Genomic DNA, 19,049 nt, shown 5'->3' on the forward strand with positions numbered 1-19,049 from the left:
ATTTACAACTAGCTATTAAACCAACTCTATTAAGAAATTTTAGATCATTGCTATAATGGTTAAAGAGTAACAAAGAAAGGACTTGATTGTGATGCAACTGAATTGTTGATTATAAATCTCTATTCTACTTCATACTTGATCCTTCCTGATGGAATAACACTTTTCTGCTCCACAAGGATACTTGCTTATCCTTCAAGTTTTCTCTCACTGTTTCCTTATTAATTCAATCAATACACTTGCACACACACAAGAAATCACAACTTGGCCTTTCATTTATACCATCCAGATTGTCAAGTCATCTTAAATTCCAAATACAATAACCAATAATCATCATCATAGTTAGCTAGAAACAATACTTAAAATAATTAAGATTTTTATGTCAAAACAATAAAATCCTTCATTAGCCAACCCTGCTCAGTAAATACTTGTTTTGAGACAATTTCCTGTGTTAACTAATAGAAGCTTGTTTAACACTATGAACTTGCAAAAATCCTTTGGAAACTGAGTGAACTCGATGAATAATGACTCTATCCAACTTTCCTTTGCTAACCATGTGAACTCAGTTAACATCATTTCCTACCTGAATTCTCTCGATGCCCTAGTGAGATCGATAGACACTATCTTCGCAGAGTAAACTTCAAGAATGCTCAATAGACAAGGAAAATTGTCTTGTTCACCAAGTGAACTCGGTAAGTATTTAATGACAATTAATATGAAATTTGTGTAACATCAAAGACAACACACAATTAGACAGTTATATCCAAAAATTTCCCTCTTTGGCATTGATGGCAACACACCATGTCATAGCACAATGAAATTTGAGAACTAGACTTTCTTTGAAAGAAAGTTTCTCCCTCTTAGATTTTCACCAAAGGCTTCTTTGCCTTTCATGTAGTAATCTCTCTTTGTGAAGGAATTACATAACATCTATGACAAAATAATTCTCCCTTAGAAAGATATAAACAAGTTTTAGAAAGATATGATATTAATCTTCTCTCTCTTTGACAACACATGCCAAAGAAAACACATACCAAGTTAGTATCACTGTACCTTGAGTACTGATTCATATGCAATATTCTCTTTAACTATGTTGCATCAACTAATTGATCTTCATCTTGGTTCCTATTGATGCATCAATAAAACTTTATTTAGTGAACTTCAGATAGGGGAATGACCCCTAATTCATCTCTTAGATACAGGAATACATCCTTAGGTAATGGCTTGGAAAATATGTCTGCAATCTATTCTTTTGTGTGAACATATTCCAATCTAAGTTCTTTTTCCTATGCCAATTCTTTGGCAAAATGATATTTTATAGCAATGTGCTTAGTTTTGGAATGCATCACTGGGTTCTTTGATATGTTAATTGCATTGGTGTTATCACAATACATGACAATTGGTTATTTGATTTCAACCTTTATTCCTTACAACAATTGTTTAAACCAAATAATGTTAGAACAATTCATTGTTACTGCAACATATTCTGCTTCTGCTATAGATTGGGATGTGTAGTTTTGCTTCTTGCTTATCCAAGATACCAACCTTTTACCAAGAAAGAATTCTCCACCACTTGTTCTTTTTTAGTCATCAAGATTTCCTACCCAATCAGTAACAACAACTACCTTTAGGTCTAGGTTTCCTTCAAGTTTGTCCCATAAGCCATAGTCTTTAGTACCTTTCAGATATCTCAAAATTCTTTTGATTGCCATCTTGAGTATCTCTTTGATATACTGAAATTGAGTAATGTAGATACCATTCTTGTTCTGCTATATCTACAATCCAACAAAGAACTTTATCTCACCAAATATGAACATTTCAAATTCTTTGTTCATTTTTTCTAAAAATTCTTTGCATGGATCATCATTCCCTATGAATAGAGTGTCATCCACAAATATTTCTGCCAATACAATCTTGTTATCTAGTCCTTGATATACAGACTATTATTATCATTAGTTCTCTAAAAACCAATCAATATAAGGTAGTTGTGCAACCTTTCATACCATGCTCTAGGAAATAGTTTCAAACCATATAATCTTTTGTGCAATTTGCAGACCATGTACCTTTTTTCTGGATCAACAAAACATTCTGGTTGTTCAATGTAACTTCTTTATTAAGAATACCATTGAGAAATGCAAATTTAACATTGATCTAATATACTTTGAATCCTCTATGAGTAGCATATGCAAGTAGATTCCTAACACCTTATAATCTTGCAACAGGAGCAAAAGTTTCACCATAATCAATTGCTTCTTCTTAAGAGTAGCCTTTATATACTAGTCTTTCTTTGTTTCTTGATACTTTTCCATCTTCATTCAACTTATTTCTAAATGCTCATTTTGGTCCAATCATATTTTTATCTTTGGGTCTAAGTACAAGGTTACAAGTTTTGTTCTTCTCTATTTGTTCTATTTCTTCATTCATGGCCTCAATCAAACTTTCATTTTCCAATGCATCTTTAACACTTCTAGGTTCAAAATCAGCAAGTAAACATGTACCTTTTAGCTTACTTCTTATCATAGTATGTTCTAATTTATCTCAAATAATCTGATTAGGTGTTGGATGCCTTCTGACATAGTTGGCCAATACAAGTTCTTTGCCTTTTGAATGAATTTTACTATCTTCATTTTGAATTTCAACTTTTGACTCAGGTTGCTCAAACTCGGTAGGCATTGGTTTAGTGGCTTCAGAATGTGACTCGGGTCCTTCTGTCTCAGTTTGAACTTCTTGCAACTTAGTAACTTAGGAAGACTCAGGAGGTGAAGTTTCCTCATTGATAGATGTGTCTGGTAGTGTATCAGGTTCAAAGTAAAAAAATCTTCTTTGATCTTCTAGTTCCTTTTTGCTTTCTTATTTTGTCTTTTTTGCAAACTCATCAATTCTTACATGTGCACTTTCTATGATTTTATGAGTAGAAAAATTCAAACATCTATATGCCTTACTTCTCCAAGAATATCCTAAGAATATACCTTGATGACCTTTGACATCAAACTTTCCTTTTCTAGATTCTTTCAAGATATAACATTTACTTTCAAATACTTTCATGTAACTTACATTTGGTTTGTAGCCATACCATTATTCATAAGGAGTTTTATACAAATCCTTCTTCAACTGAACTCAATTCAAAGTATGAACTACAGTGTTGATGGCTTCCTTCTAGTATTTGATAGCAACATTCTTTTCAATCATTAGAGTCCTTACACAATCCATGATGGATCTATTTCTTCTTTCAGCTATTCCATTCTACTAAATAGTACTAGGGGCTGACACCTATCTTTTAATTCATCTTTCAATGCAAAAGTTATTGAATTCATTAGGGATGAACTCACCAGCTTTGTTTGATCTTAAGCATTTCAATATTTTCCCTATTTCCTCCTTTATTCTTGCTAGATACCATTTGAATTTCTTAATGCTTCTAGCTTTTCTCTAAGATACATAACAGTCATCATTCTAGAAAAGTCGTCAACAAAAAGAATAAATTTTTTTTCTCCACTATAGCTTTCTATTCCAATGGGTCCACATAGGTCAGTATGTACAATTTCCAAGACATCTTCAGACTTATAGTTTTTGCTTTTAAAACTAGTCTTTCCCATTTTTCTAATTTGACAATTTTTGCATAAACCAACATCTAGTTTCTTCAAACTAGGGATACCTCTAGCTTTTCTGAGTTTTATTATCTTGCCCATATTATCAAATTTTACATGACATAATCTTTTGTGCCATAACAAACTTTCTTCCATTTGAGAAATAAAACATGAGCAATCACCAAGATCAAGATAAAATAGATTACCTCTTATTTGTTTGCCTGATCCAATTAGATTCCCTTTTTCATCCAGTAGTCTTGCCTCGCCATGCATGAATTCTACATTGAATCCAATGTTGATTAGTTGTGCCACAGTTAGTAGATTATGTTTTAGTCCTCCAACCCAATAGGTATTGTCACATAGAAGTTCTTTGGTTAATGAGATTCGGCCTTTCCCTTTTATACAACAATGAATTGTTTCAAAACCTTACACTACATCTATCATAGTGTTCAAAGTGTTCAAAATTTTTTTTGTCTCTAGTCATATGATTTGAACATCTACTATCTATGGTACATGTATCATTTTTACTAACATGAGAGATAAGTTTCATTTTATCTTCTTCTTCATCAGATTCATCTTTCACAAAAATGTCTACTATTTCATCTTCATTGTTATTAGAAACTTTAGCCATAAAACAAGTCTTCTTACCTTTGTCCTTATATTATTTGTGATTTTGGAAATCCTTCTTTCCATTGTACTTGTGACTCTTCTTCTCATCCTTGCTTTCTTTGTTTGGGCACCTAGCAACAATATGACCAATTTATTCACATGAAAAACAAATTAGGGGAACTTTACCTTTGTATTTTCCTCTACTTGTAGAATATTTATTTGCAAGTAAAGCTTCAAAAATTTCAAGATCACTATCTAAATTTTCCTTTGATTCCTCTTCACTTTCTGACTAAATGTCCTTTATTTTATTGCCTTTCTCTTTAAGAAAAAGTTTGGCATCAAATGTAAATTAAATATTTTTTGAAGCTAGAACATAATTGTCATAGTTGTCTAGCTCAAACAATGTCAATCTTCCTACTAAGGTATCTATACTTATGTTGTGATTTGGCTCACACCTCTTTTCTTGAATAGAAGATACTTTGATTGCATAGATAGGAAGCAATATTCTGAGAACTTTACTTACAATGATTTCATCCTTGATTTCTCCTCCAGAAGCTTTGATTGCACTGACACTAGCTTTGATTCTTTCCACATATTTGGCAACATTTTCATCTTCTCTCATTCTCATCTGATCAAATTGTCCTCTAAGGCTTTTTGCTTTGGCTCTCCTTACATTTTCATCACCACCATAGATTTCCTTTAGCTTGTTCCACATATCAAAAGCAATTTTGTAGTCTTTGATCTCATCAAATTCATCATAGCTAAGAGCAAATACAATATCAATCATCATGATGTTATAGTTTTTTTTCTCAGTGATATCTCTAACAGATAATGTACCAGCAGGGGTTGTGTATTCTTCATCAAGGTATTTCAATCATGAATCACTAATGGTGGCCAGATGAAGTCTCATGAGTCCTTGTCATGCTAAAAAGTTATCTCTATTTAGCTTTGGAATTTCTCTTTGTAAGACATCCTGATCTTTAGTTTAGGTCCTTGAAGCTTTTCTTGCAAGCACCAAATGCTCTGATATCAATTGGTTGGAAATATAGAAGTAGCAATTGAGAGGGGGGTGGGGGTGAATTGGTTACCACTAAAATAAATCTTAGAACCCTTAGATGTTAATAATAAAATTTATACTGATAAAACTAATTGTTCTTGTTACTTGGTAAACACAAAAATAATGCAGTAACTTATTAAATGCAGACTGTGATTTACTTTTAGCTAATTTTAAATATTAACAGTGATTAATTTGCAAGCATAAGAGAAATAACATGAACACATGAGACACTAGGATTTAACATGGAAACTGAATATGGAAAAAACCACCAATGTAACTAGTTACTATTTTTCACTCTTTTGAAGTGATCCCTATTAGGAGCCAACCCAGTTAAAAGTTACAAAACACACTGTTAGGTGTGACCTTATTAGAGGATTTAATCACCCTATTAGGAGTTTCCTTACAAGAGGTCTTTAAACAATTCAATGGAGCTATTACCTTGTTAGAGGATTTACAATAGCCTGTTAAACCAACTTTGTTAAGAGATTTTAGATCACTACTACAATGGTTAAAGAGTAACAATGAAATGACCTAATTGTGATGCAACTGAATTGCTGATTGTAGATCTCTATTCTACTTCATATGTGATCCTTCTTGATTGAATAACACTTTTCTACTCTACAAGGATACCTACTTATCCTTCAAGTTCACTCTCATTCTTTCCTTCTTAATTCAATCAATACACTTGTACACACACAAGAAATCCTTTCATTTATACCATCCAAATTGTCAAGTCAGCTTAAATTCAAATTAAAATAACTAATAATCATCACCATAGTTAGCTAGAAATAATGCTTAAAAATAATTTAGCTTTTCATGTCAAAACAACAAAATCCTTCATTGGCTGACCCTACTCAGTAAATACTTGTTTTGAGACGATTTCCTATGTTAACCAACAAAAGCTTGGTTAACACTATGAACTTGAAAAAATCCTTTGGAAACTGAGTGAACTTAGTCAACACTAATTTTGTCCAACTTTCCTTTGCTAACAATCTGAACTCAGTTAACATTGTTTCTTGAATGAATTCCTTCGACACTTGAGTGAGCTTGGTAGACATTGCCTTTGTAGAGTAAACTTCAGGAATGCTCATAGACAAGGAAAACTATCTTTCTAACCAAGTGAGTTTGGTAAATACTGACTGAAAACTGATATGACATTTGTGTAACATCAAAGACAAAACACAATTAGATTATTATATCCAACATATGGATCAGCCACATTCATTGATTCTTATCTAATTCATCATCACCAATTTTTTTTTAACAAGGAAAACCCTAGAGATTTTGTATATGTGCAAGGGGACAAATGATAAAGTAGAGAGAGCATTCACGATGACTAAGATGGCTATGAAAAAGCTATGCATTAAAGAATTAGTTTGCGAAGAACAAATTATAATAGTGAAAGGATAGAGAAGACATATCTAATCATGAGTATTAAGGTTTAATCAGTAAAGAGAAGATATGACATCAAGTAGACAAGTGCTAGTCAAAGGATCATGGTGCTAAATCATTCTAACATGTGATATAGAGAAAATCTCTTAACCAAGTAGACCTAATAGACTTGTGTAGATCTCTTAACTGAGTGCTTTCTTTATTGTAAGTTTAAATCCTCTAAAAAGGTGAGACCTAATAGTCTTTTTAGGCCTTTAGTAGGGAAGACCTTTCATAATGTAGATCGTAGATTATGATCAAACTCATTGTAGCATAATAGGTCATACTTTACAACTGTAGTAGTGAATATTTGTCGATGTCATACCCACCCCAATTTTACCTTCTCATTGGAGGGTTTCTAGGTAACCAATTTATAATGCTATGTGTTATTTAGTTTATGATATGGATATGATGCATGTTATGTTATTTTAGTTTACATGTTAAGTTATGAGATGGATGTTGGTGATTATTTTTAGAGGAAAAAGTTTTAAGTGTTGATTCAAGCCCCCTCGCACCCCCCCCAGCAATCAACACTTAAAATTTTTTCCTCTAAAAAAAAATCACTAACATCCATCTCATAACTTAACATGTAAACTAGAATAACATAAAATGCATCATATTCATATCATAAATTAAATAACACATAGCATTGTAAATTGGTTACCTAGAAACCCTCCAATGAGAAGGTAAAATTGGGATGGGGATTTTAGTTTACATGTTAAGTTATGAGATGGATGTTGTTGATTATTTTTAGAGGAAAAAGTTTTAAGTGTTGATTCACCCCCTCCCCCCCCCCCTCGCCCCCCTCAGAAATTAAGTTTTATAGCTTTAGAGGTAAGATCTTTAAGATAGAAGTCTACAAGTTGGGAAAGACTATTGAGAACTAGAATATTAAAATACAACTTTCCCTACATCAACTCAAGGAGGAAAGAGATGAAGAACTGGCTATTTAGCAAAATGAAACTCAATACCAAGAGGAAGGCACTATTGTATTGTTTAAGGATGGAAACTCAGGTGAATTTGATGTAGTAGTTATAGATCTGATGGAAAAGAGCAACGCCCTAACTGAAAAGGTCAAAAATCTCAAAAAAGAACAAGAAATCAAATCAGTATTGCTTTGTGAGGTGACAAAATAGAAAAGAAAAAATGAGGAAGACAAAGTCATGATTAAAGATGAAAAAATAATACTGACTAACAAACTTGAAGAAGAGACATTAGATATGCAAAATCTTGCTAACATGTATTTGGATACAATTAATCAATTAATGCTTGCAAACCATGAATTGAATGGAAAAGACATTGAGATCCCAACTCTAAAGTTACATAATGATCAACTAAGAAATGAACTAAGAGTAGAGAATGAATTCACTGAAAGATTAAACAAACCAAGTGAGGCCATCAAACACTTTGAGAAATTGATGAAATCTCCAAGACCTAATAGTGATACTACTAGATTGGGATATACTAATATTGAGAAAGAAGAATCATCTAAAAGTGGTGAGAAGAGGAATAAAAATGGTAAGAACTACAAACCTACTTGTCATAATTGTGGAAAATTGGGTCATACGACAAATATTTGGAGAAAAATTGTCAACCAGAACCTTAAGTAGAATTAAAAAGGATATTGCTACAATTGCAATAAATAAGGATATCAGGAAAATGAATTCAAAACCAAGACCATTAGCACTCAGAAATTTGAAGGATACTGCTACAATTGTAAGAATTATGGACACAAAGAAAATGAATGCAAATCTAAGGCAAAGTAGACATTAAACAAGCAGAAAAGAGTATACCAAAATGGAAATTCCTATGATTGGGATTGCAACACAAGGTACAATTATAACTATTATAAAGAATATGGATATGTTCCTAAGAACTAAATTAGAACACAATTTAGAGACAACTACAATATATGGTTGAGTGAGACTACATGCTTTAGTTGTCTCAAGACTAGTCATGTCAGTAGAAACTGTCCAACTAGGTCATCAACATCAAGTAATGGAACCAATAAAGGCAAAGAAAAGGTCAATGTTGAGAAGGTAAAGGTGCAAATGAATAAGACATCAAAAAAGAAGGAAGAATGTAACACATCAAGCTCAGATGATTTCACTTCATCCAATGGATTAGGTGATCAGATCACCCTCAACTTGGCAATAAAAGGTATGTGTGAGACTAATATTTGAAAAACTATATTATGCATCAGTTCCAAGAATCTAAGATTTGAAAAGATCATATATGAATAAATTAAGATGCAATGTAGTGATCATAACCTAGAGGAAATCTATTGTTTTTTTTTGTTTTCTATGTTGGTGCTGAGCATAGAAGATTTCACAGATGTTTCCAAGTAAGGATAGGAAGAGTAGTGATAACTAAGTTAAGGAGAGATGTTAGTAAGTGTCAAGCTCAATATGTAAATTAAGCATGTTGAAATTCCTATGATAGGTAAGCTTACAACTATGTAAGCACTGAGCATTTAATGGTGAATATGAAGGGTTATATAGTCAATTTTTGACTCATTTCACTTAGCAAAGTTTATAAAGTGCACAAAGAGAAGAAAGGAACATTAAAAAATAAGATTCAAGTTTTTGCAAACTAAATTCAACAACTACTTGACATTGTTCATAAGATTTGAAAGGTATTTAGCTATTTGTGAGTTACACTATTTTATTTCTCACAAAACCTAAGTAATCAAAATAGAAGCTAGCTCTTCTAAAACTACTAGAAAAGAGGGGAAAGAGGTTTTCAATGTTTAATTGATAAGTAATGATGTTATACAACCCCCATTTCATGCTATTCCTAAAATTGCATACAAGGGAGATCCATTTGGTGTGCTATATATGATACCACCAAAGGTTCTCATGATCCAAGATGTTAAATGCTACTATACTAGAAAGATTGGAGAGGTATGAGATATGGAGATAAGAAATGCCTATAGTAAGCTATGTGATAATGGAATTTTGAGGGAAGATAATAAAATTGTTGAATGGAAAGGATTAACATTTGCCCTAGATTTTCCTCAAATGTTCAAGACTGAATGGATTTGAATTGTTTTGAGCTGCATACATTATAATTATATTTGGTTGGAAGGTGACCAATTAAGATCACAAAGAGGATTATAAATGGAGTATTAAGATACCCTACCCTAGATAGATCTAAGAGTATGAGAAGTGATGCAAATGAAACCATTGAAAACAATACAAGTGCCATGTGGAATAAGAGACATATGTCTATTGACACTATTTTAGATCCCCTAGTTGTCATTATAGTGAGAGTGATAACTCACAAGTTATTTTAGTCTAGCTGACTGAATAGTATTTCATGTATGGCTATTGATTTGGGTTACAAGATGGTAAAGAGAGACCATTTCTATGATCTTTCAGAGTTAAAACTACATCAACTATAAAAAAACTTGGAGGCCATTAAGAAAGCTAAAAGTGCATCATGCAAGTTTGGTTTTTTACTTGTTTTCATATGCTTTTATGTGAAAAAAACCTTCTCCACTTTTGGTCAAGTTGCTTGGAAGACCAGTAGGTCTATTGCACAATAAATTTTAGAATTTATTGAGTAGCTTGGAGATAATGTTGATTTAGTGATGACTAGTTACTTTGAGGATTTTAAGAAATCCTTGAAGTAAGGATTGAGAATCCCTATATCCTTAGTGGAAAAAAATTATGATGATGTGTGTTTCCTAGTGGATGTGGAGCACACATATGTGCAAGCAACAATACCCAGAGTAAGATGATTTGAGTCAATACAAGGTCGTAAGCCACAATCCCTCTTCTGATATTGATAATTTGTGTGAAATCATTTCTTCAAATGCAAATTTATCTGGTTTCACACATATAGATTTTGATAAATTAGGAAAAAGTTGATAAAAATAAAGTTGAGGAGGCCATAAATGACATGATAGCTACATTCAAGACAACTCTTCTAGAAATTACCACTCTTTACAAAAAGGTCTATATATTACAGTTGAGCAGAAATGATAATATAACTTGCAAATTGAGAGACAAATTAGGGAAACAACATTATCCCAAGTTATGCCAGAATTAGATAAAAGGAAGATTAAATCAATGAAAAAGTATAAAATTAAATTTTCCCCTAAATATAGAGCTTTCCATATCTTGAAGAAGAACATAGAAGATGTGGTTATCAAAAGTACATCCATTTGGAAATCAATCTATGGGTTATCCACTCTAGCAATCACAAAAAATGGTGAGCAAGAAATGAAAGAACTTGAGAAGAATGTGGAAGGAGAGAAAGACAAGGATGAAAACCTAGTCAAGGAAGTTGATGTGGTAGGTATTGAAGAAACAATAGAGGAGGCCACAACTAAGGATGAGAAGTAGGATATACAAGATGTATAAGTGTCGAGTACCAATCCTCCACATAGAAACAAAGAGAGTCAATAGGACTCATTTTTTATCATCAAGGATATTTTTGATAATTCAACATAGAATGTGAATCATTTGATTGAGAATAACTTGAAGAAAATCCTACAAGACTCTACCAATGTAGCAATGCTATGCACACATCCTATATTGGTGAGAGTTAATGAATTTCAAAAGGTAGAACATGTATTTTAATGGGAGAATCCAAAAGACACATCAAATGTGCCCCCACCATCTACAGAGGTAAAAGAAAAGGAATCACAAGATATTTCACAAGATCAAAGTATAAACCAAGAACAAGAGGCTACACAACTAACACCATCTAAAATGCCCACAATTGTATTTTCAGATGAAAGAGGTAGAAGCACAACATGTAGACACATTAGTGCCACACCTAAAAAGTTTAGGTTTATCAATAGTAGTAACTATTGAAAAGGATGGAATTGAGGTTCACACAAGTTATGAAGCAAGTCTTGTACCTAATCCACCATAATAGAGTGAAGTACAAAAGGAAGATGACTAGATTTGACTACTAAGCCTAAGGAACAAATTGTTATCTAGACATTGGTCACATTGCCAATTTCTAAATCTCCTCTTAGCAGTTAAAATCTTCAATGACTGAGTACCCAGGAAACACAACTACAAATATCAAGGCCGAGTTCCAACACACCAAAGAGTGCTAAAGTTACATCATTTGAGGATGTAAGCTTAGATGAAGTCATTGAGCTCCCAAAGTTTGATTTAAATACAATCGTTATTGAAGAAATTAGTATTCTATAGGAAGATCTTCAAAGGAAAAAGAGGTAAGAAATATTGAGGAGGGAGTAACAAAAAAAGCATGTCTTACATGAAATTAAAGACATATTCTTTGATGCTTTTAGCCGCCCAAAACTAAATGAAAACAAGCCTATCATAGAGAAACTTGTCACTATTATGGACAAGATAAAGGATGAAGACATAGATTATAGTGTCAAATTACTAGAATGGATAGAAAGAAATTTCCATACCAAGGTACTGGAAAAGATATCTAGTGCTATTGCACTTAGACAAGTTAATCTATAACCAAGATGGAAAGGGTGGATATAGTGTTAGAGAATATCTTCTCTCTATACACTAAGTTATGCAATGTTGAATTATTCACACAAGAGACCCATAAGGCTAAAGATCTACAACTCACAATTAATACTATAAAGCTATGTCCTAGTCAAAGGCAAATACATTTCTAGAGGTTACCGATGACTCAAAGTAGGCTTGCCAAGTTGCAAGAACAAGATGCTAATATTAGATCTACTCTGATCAGTATCCAATCAATGCTAAATCCTCACATGGAAGTGTTTCATAAGGAACTAGCCTATGCAAAAACTGTGCTGAAGAAAGATTCTCATATTTCAACACATGACAACTTAGTTGACCTTGCTACCTAGCTAGATGTTCAATTTCAATCTATAGTGGTAGCATGCAACAACTGGGATGGAGCTTTGAATATAATCATGGAGCTTCACAAGACATTTTTGGACAAACACATAGTTAGTGTACAACCTAATTGACATAAGTGTCAAAAAAGGGGGATTATGAAAATTTGAAGGAAAAAATTTGTCAAGGTAGATATTTACTTAGGGGGAGTAATAAATTATGGGAGAAACAACAACTTTTGAAATTTTTTGAAATTTTGAAGTTTTTTATACAAGCCAAGTAACAAAGAATATATTGTCTAACTTATGCATAATGTACAGATTTATATGCCATGACAAAGTGTTTTTACCACTCATGTCAAAAGGGGAGATTGTTAATCTCAGATTGGTTTTGACAAGGCTATGACAAAATACTTAGTCATAATCTAGCAGAATTATAGTGCAAGCCAAGCACATAGTGTATGTTGAGTGATCAGAGTGATCCAAGCAATCAGTGTGAGCCGAGTGATCAAAACATGCTAAGCATAAGTTGTTAGCCAATACATTCCAGACAAATAGTTAGTGTCAAGTAACTCAAGTACTGAGTAGACTATAAATGCTGAGTGATTCAGGTGCCAAGTAAACAGAGAATGCCAAGCTTTTAGAAGATGAGTTACAACATTAGGAGCACAATGAAGGCTGAGCATCAAAGTCTTTGGATGAAAAGTGAATAGTTTTTGGGCATATTTTATTGTAATGGCACAGATTTTTATGTAAACCATTTTTGGACTGACATAATCATATTTTATGATTCTAAGAGATAAGTATGGAGGTATATTGCAAATCCCTATGTAGTACATGCAACCAATTAGAAAAAAGGAAGCTAAGGAAAAAATATGGATTAACCACAACCATTGATTCTTACCCAATCCATCCCCACCAATTTTTATTCAACAAGAAAAACCATTGAGTGTTTGTATGTGTGCAAGGAGAGAAATGATAAAGTAGAAAGCATTCATGGTGGGTGAGATGGCTATGACAGAGCTATGAATTGAAGAATAAGTTTGAGAAGAATAAAGGATAGAAGTGAAAGGACACATGAGACATATTTGATCAGGAGGATAAATGTTTAATTAGTAAGGAGAAGATTTGACATCAAGTGGATAGGTGCTAACCAAAGGATCATGGTGTTGAATTATTCTAATAGGTGATATAGAGAAAATCTCTTAACTGAGCAGTCCTAATAGACTTTTGCAAATATCTTAACTAAGTGCTTTCTTTATTGTAAGTTTCAATCCTCTAAAAAGGTGAGACTTCATAGTCTTTGTAAACCTTTAAGAGGGCAGACCTTTCACAAGGTAGATCATAGATTATGATGAAACACATTGTATCCATAATAGGCCACATTTTACAACTTGAGTAGTGAAGATTTTTTGGTGTCATCCCCACCCTTTTTTTACCTTCTCATTGGAGGGTTTTTGGGTAACCAATTTACTATGTTATGTGTTCTTTACTTTATGCTATGGATGTGATGCATTTTATGTTATTTCAGTTTACATGTTAATTTATTAGTTGGATGTTGGTGATATATTTTAGAGGCAAATGTTTTATGTGTTGATTCACTCCCCCCCCCACCCTAAAACTTACTTTCCCTTTGTTATTTCCAACACTAATAGATAAAAAATTAGTATATTCACATCCCCCAAATATAATATAAAAAACCCATCCCATCATAACTTACATAACTAGATGAGGGATCTAGTTAACAAAAAAATTATGTTGAATAGTAATAGTACTAAAAAGCATAAACCTAATCAAAATACTCCAACTACTACTAATAAAGTTTCAAGTAGCATAATTAGCCATGCAAGGATAGTTTAAAATTTTAACAATGAGGACATGTTAGCATGTCCAAAGAAGCAACAAAAAATAATAGTAAATAACCAAAATACTTTTTAGCCAATTCATTCTGTAGCATGGAGAGAAGTATCCTTTTCCACTCATCTTCTAGAAATTTATAGATCTTCTTTGAGTTACCTCCCTTTTGGGTCCCATCCTCATTCTCTTGGTGTAGGAGTTGTTGGAATAATTTAGAATCATTGAGAGAGAAGCTGAATTAGTTATCCAAGGTCCAAATGTAGAGATAAAACTTTTTCATACTCAATAAATACATGTCCATGCATTGATTAGATCATTCAATATCTCAAACCTTAGTATAATATTATCCTAGGTCAAATGACCTTTGCAAAAACATGAACATAAGTTAACACAAGTTCAGTCACACAATTTGACACAAGGATTTAATGTGAAAACCCAATTTGGAAAAAATCATCAGTAACATGCTACCGATATTCATGCTTCTGAAGTGAGCCTTCTGAGGAGAAAACCATATTAAAGGTTACAATGCACACTGTTCAATATGACCTTGATTAAAGGATTTTCATCACCCTATTTAAAGTGAGCCTTGTTATAGGACTTTAGAATATTCCAATAGAATGTCACCTGGTTAAATGATTAAATCATGATTGTTAGGTCAACCTTAATCCAAAGGATTTATCCAAACTAATATAATTGCCAGAAAGTAGGAGGACTTGATATGATAATAAAACAACTCACTTGTAGATTATAGATCTCTCATTCATTTCTACATTATACTTGACATTCATTCCCATTCATCTCTAATTTCTTGTTTACCCTTCAAGCCTTCACCTCCTTAAGCCTTCTTGCTTATTCCAATTGCAAGTATTGGATACAATTGTTCAAATTGTGCATTGTCTTTGATGTCACAAAATGTCAAATCAGTAATCAAATAGTGTCTACTAAGCTTAGAAGGTTAGCAAGAAAAAGGACAGTGTCTACCAAGATCAGAAGGTCAACAAGGCAAAGGATAGTGTCTACTGAGCTCAGAAGGTCAGTGAGGAAAAAGGACAAAATCTATTGAGCTCACCCAATCATCAAAGGAAATGTGACTGAAGTAGTTCTTACCAAGATCACTTGGTCATCAAAGGAGATGGGACAAAAGTAGTTCTTACTGAGCTCACTCAGTCATCAAAAGAAATGTGGCAGAAGTAGTTCTTACCGAGCTCTCATGAAGGAATTTAGTTCTTACCAAGTAAACTCAGTAGCCAAAGGATTTTATAGATATTGCAATGCTAACCAAGTCAAGAAGGTTAACTCAAAAAATTACTAGAAGCAGTATTTACCGAGCAGGGTCAGCCAGTAAAGGATTTCACTATTTTATGAAACAACATTTATTTGTTTAGAGTAATATCTGTAGCCAACTGATGTATGGTTTATTGGTAAATATAACATGTAAATGGGCTGACTTGACAATCTGAATGGTAAAAGTAAGAGGTCAAGTCACAAATTCTAAGTGTGTGGGAAATGGAATCAATGTAATATGAAGATTGACTATTGTAGAAACAAATTTGAAGGATGATCAAAGATCATTGAGGAGCAGTAGAGCCATATTTGATCAAGGAGGATTTGATGATGTTGAACAAAGACTTGTAACCAAAAAATTCAGTTGCATCTTGTTCAAGTTAATTCATTGTTGCTTTCCAACCATTGTAACAATGATTTCAAATTTCTTAATAGAGTTGGTTTAACAACCATTTTGTAAATCCTCTAACAAGGTGATAGTTTAATTGAATTTTTCTAAAGAGCTCTAGCAAGGCCACTCCTAACAGGGTGATTAAATCCTCTAACAAGGTCACACCTAACAATGTGTATTGTAACCTTTAACAAGGTTGGCTCCTAACAGGGCTCACTTTAGAAGAGCAAAAAATATGTGACTAGTTACTTGGTGGTTTTTCTCATATTGGGTTTCCACGTTAAATTTTGTGTCTCTTGTGTTCATTTTGTTTTTCAGTTACATGCATGAATGCCTGAAAAATAAGAAATAGTTTAATTTACTGAGTTACAACATTTTTTTATTGAGTATCAGCAGTAACTAGATCTTTAAGACATCTAAGGGATCTATGAATTAATTTTCGTAAGTAACTTAATACCTTTTATTGAAATCTCTCTCTCTATTAGTATGCATCCTATTTTATTTGCAATCTCTCTTCTTCTTCAGATAAACTCTGCCTCTTTGAAAAAATGCCAAAGACTTGTCATCCATTCATGTAGATATCTATAATTTAGGCTTTCTTGATAAGGTTCTCCCTCTATCACCTTGCTTGTGACTGTAAATATTCTATTTCAGTTCCTTCCCTACTTTACGTAGTTCTTAAAGTAAGCTCCACTACATCAAATTGTAAATCATGCCATTCAACTTAGTTGATGTAGGGTAGTACTATTAATTATTTAAGTATCTTGAGATAGTGATGTAGGTAAAGGGGTGAATAACTAGGGCCAAAGGCTCACGCAACTATCCAAACCACCCTACAAGAGTTAACACAATAGAAGAAAACATGAAGAATAACAACCAAAGGAGGAAGAAGAGTGAAATACCTTTATTGATTCATCAAAATATCTTCATACATGCCCAGCTATAAAGCCTTCTAGGTTACAACCAATTAAAAATATATTCAAATCAAGACAACCAACTTTAGGTTTGCATCTTCTACTTGATCCTCTAAGTTCTAACTAATTGCCCCTAAACTCAAACCTAGACCTCTTTAAATACTTTCCAAAATGGCTTACAAAAAATTCTAGAACATAGAAAGCCACAAGTTAGCTCAAAATAGATATTAACTACCTATACTAAAATTTAATGCTATCAAAGTCGACACAAACTAGAACCAAACATAGATAACTTGACAAATGAAAACTCCTAGAAAATTGGCACTCAACACCCACACAAGCCTAACATCCAAAGAAATCACTCAGTGAAAAGTATGAACTTAGCATCCTCCAATGCTCGCCAACCAAAGAAAATCACTCAGTAACCAAAGACACTCAGCAACCAAAAGATGTAGTCAACATCTAAAAGGATTCACTCAAAAACCAAAGGAACTCAATAACAACTAAGAATGACTCAACATTCAAAGAGTTCACTTGACAACCATAGGAACTCAAAAATCAAAGGAATGACTCAGCAACAACTAAATGCTCAGTATCCATTAAGAACTTGACACCAATAGGTAGAAAGAACAAAAGGGTAGGATTACAAGAAAACCTAGGATGCTCCTACATCAGACAACTAGGGTTGTAGAAATGATTCTCCTGAATCATGCAAGTGTCACAACTTGAGCTGAATCCAACTTAGCTTGAGAAATCCATGTAACATTCTCAATTGGTCTATTCTTCCATTTCACCAAATAATCATAGTAATCTTTTCATGTTGTAGTCCTGCCAACTTTCTAATCCAAAATCTGTTTAACTTCTTCAAACTGCTTCTTAGGATAATCATTAGGTACAACAATTTCATCATCTGACTCATGATACTTGTATAAATCAGCTACATTGAATATAGGAGATATATCCATGTCATTAGGTAACTCAACTTCATATGCATTACCATTATCAAAATTCTTCAAGATCTTACAAGGTCCAAATTTCTTCATCTTCAACTTATTATATGTACCAATAGGAAATCTGCCTTTCCGCCTCATCACCAACTTCAAAAACATGATGTCTTTTAGACTTATCAACATTCTCCTTATACTTCTGATTGCTTTGTTCCAACCTTAACTTCACTTCCTTATGCAAAGACTCCATAAAATCAGGAAACTCTTCTTCTACAACACTTCTCTTTTCTTCACTAGCAACATCTCTCAAATCTGATATACCTCTAGGATGCATTCCTGTAACAATCTCAAATGGTTTCTTCCTGTACTCCTATTCATAGAATTATTATATGCAAATTTAGCTTGTGCCAATACCATCTCTCAATTACTTGGCTTATTCCCAACTAAATATTTTAGCAAATTACCCAAGTTTCTATGCAAAACCTCTATTTGATCATCTGTTTGTTGATGGAATGTAGAACTAAATTTCAGCTCAATACCCATCTTCTTCCACAAAGTCTTCCAAAAATAACCAACAAGCTTGATTTCTCTATCAGAAATAATACTTCTTGGTAATTCATGCAATCTCACAATCTCTTGAAAGAAAAGTTCAACAACATGCTCAGAATTTGATGTCTTCTTACATGGTATGAAATGAGCCATCTTAGAAAATCTATCCACTACAGCAAATATGGAATCATACCCTTTCACTGTCTTAGGCAATCAAAGAAAAAAATCCATACTGATGTCAGTCCAAGGTTTTTTAGGAACAATAATAGGTGTATACAAACTAGTATTTTGACTCACTCCTTTTGCAACTTGACAAATTCCATAGCTCTTCACAGATTTCTATACACCCTTATACATTTGTGGCCAATAATACTTCTCTTTCAACAAACTCAATGTCTTATCAATTCCAAAATGTCCAGCTAATCCACCACTATATTTTTCCTTAGTCGGATTCAACCTCATAGGACTATTAAGAATACACAACTGAATACCTTTGAACAACATACCTTCTTGAATGAAATACTCATCATAATTACTTATGTGATCTGTCAAATTTGGTGCTCTACACTCTCTTCATGCCTCAGAAAAATTAGGATCAACATCATACAACTCTTTCATTTCATCAA

The 19,049-nt window shown here is 33.0% G+C and overlaps 1 pseudogene; it reads left to right on the forward strand.

Moving 5' to 3' along the window:
• The window catches only part of LOC149531270 (caffeic acid 3-O-methyltransferase-like), a 118,519-nt pseudogene that overhangs the window by 87,371 nt on the left and 12,099 nt on the right, over nucleotides 1-19,049 (forward strand).

Source organism: Cupressus sempervirens, chromosome 11 (assembly GCF_028749045.1).
Source record: "Cupressus sempervirens isolate cs-2001-9-10 chromosome 11, ASM2874904v1, whole genome shotgun sequence".
In the NCBI taxonomy this organism is placed as follows: domain Eukaryota; kingdom Viridiplantae; phylum Streptophyta; class Pinopsida; order Cupressales; family Cupressaceae; genus Cupressus; species Cupressus sempervirens.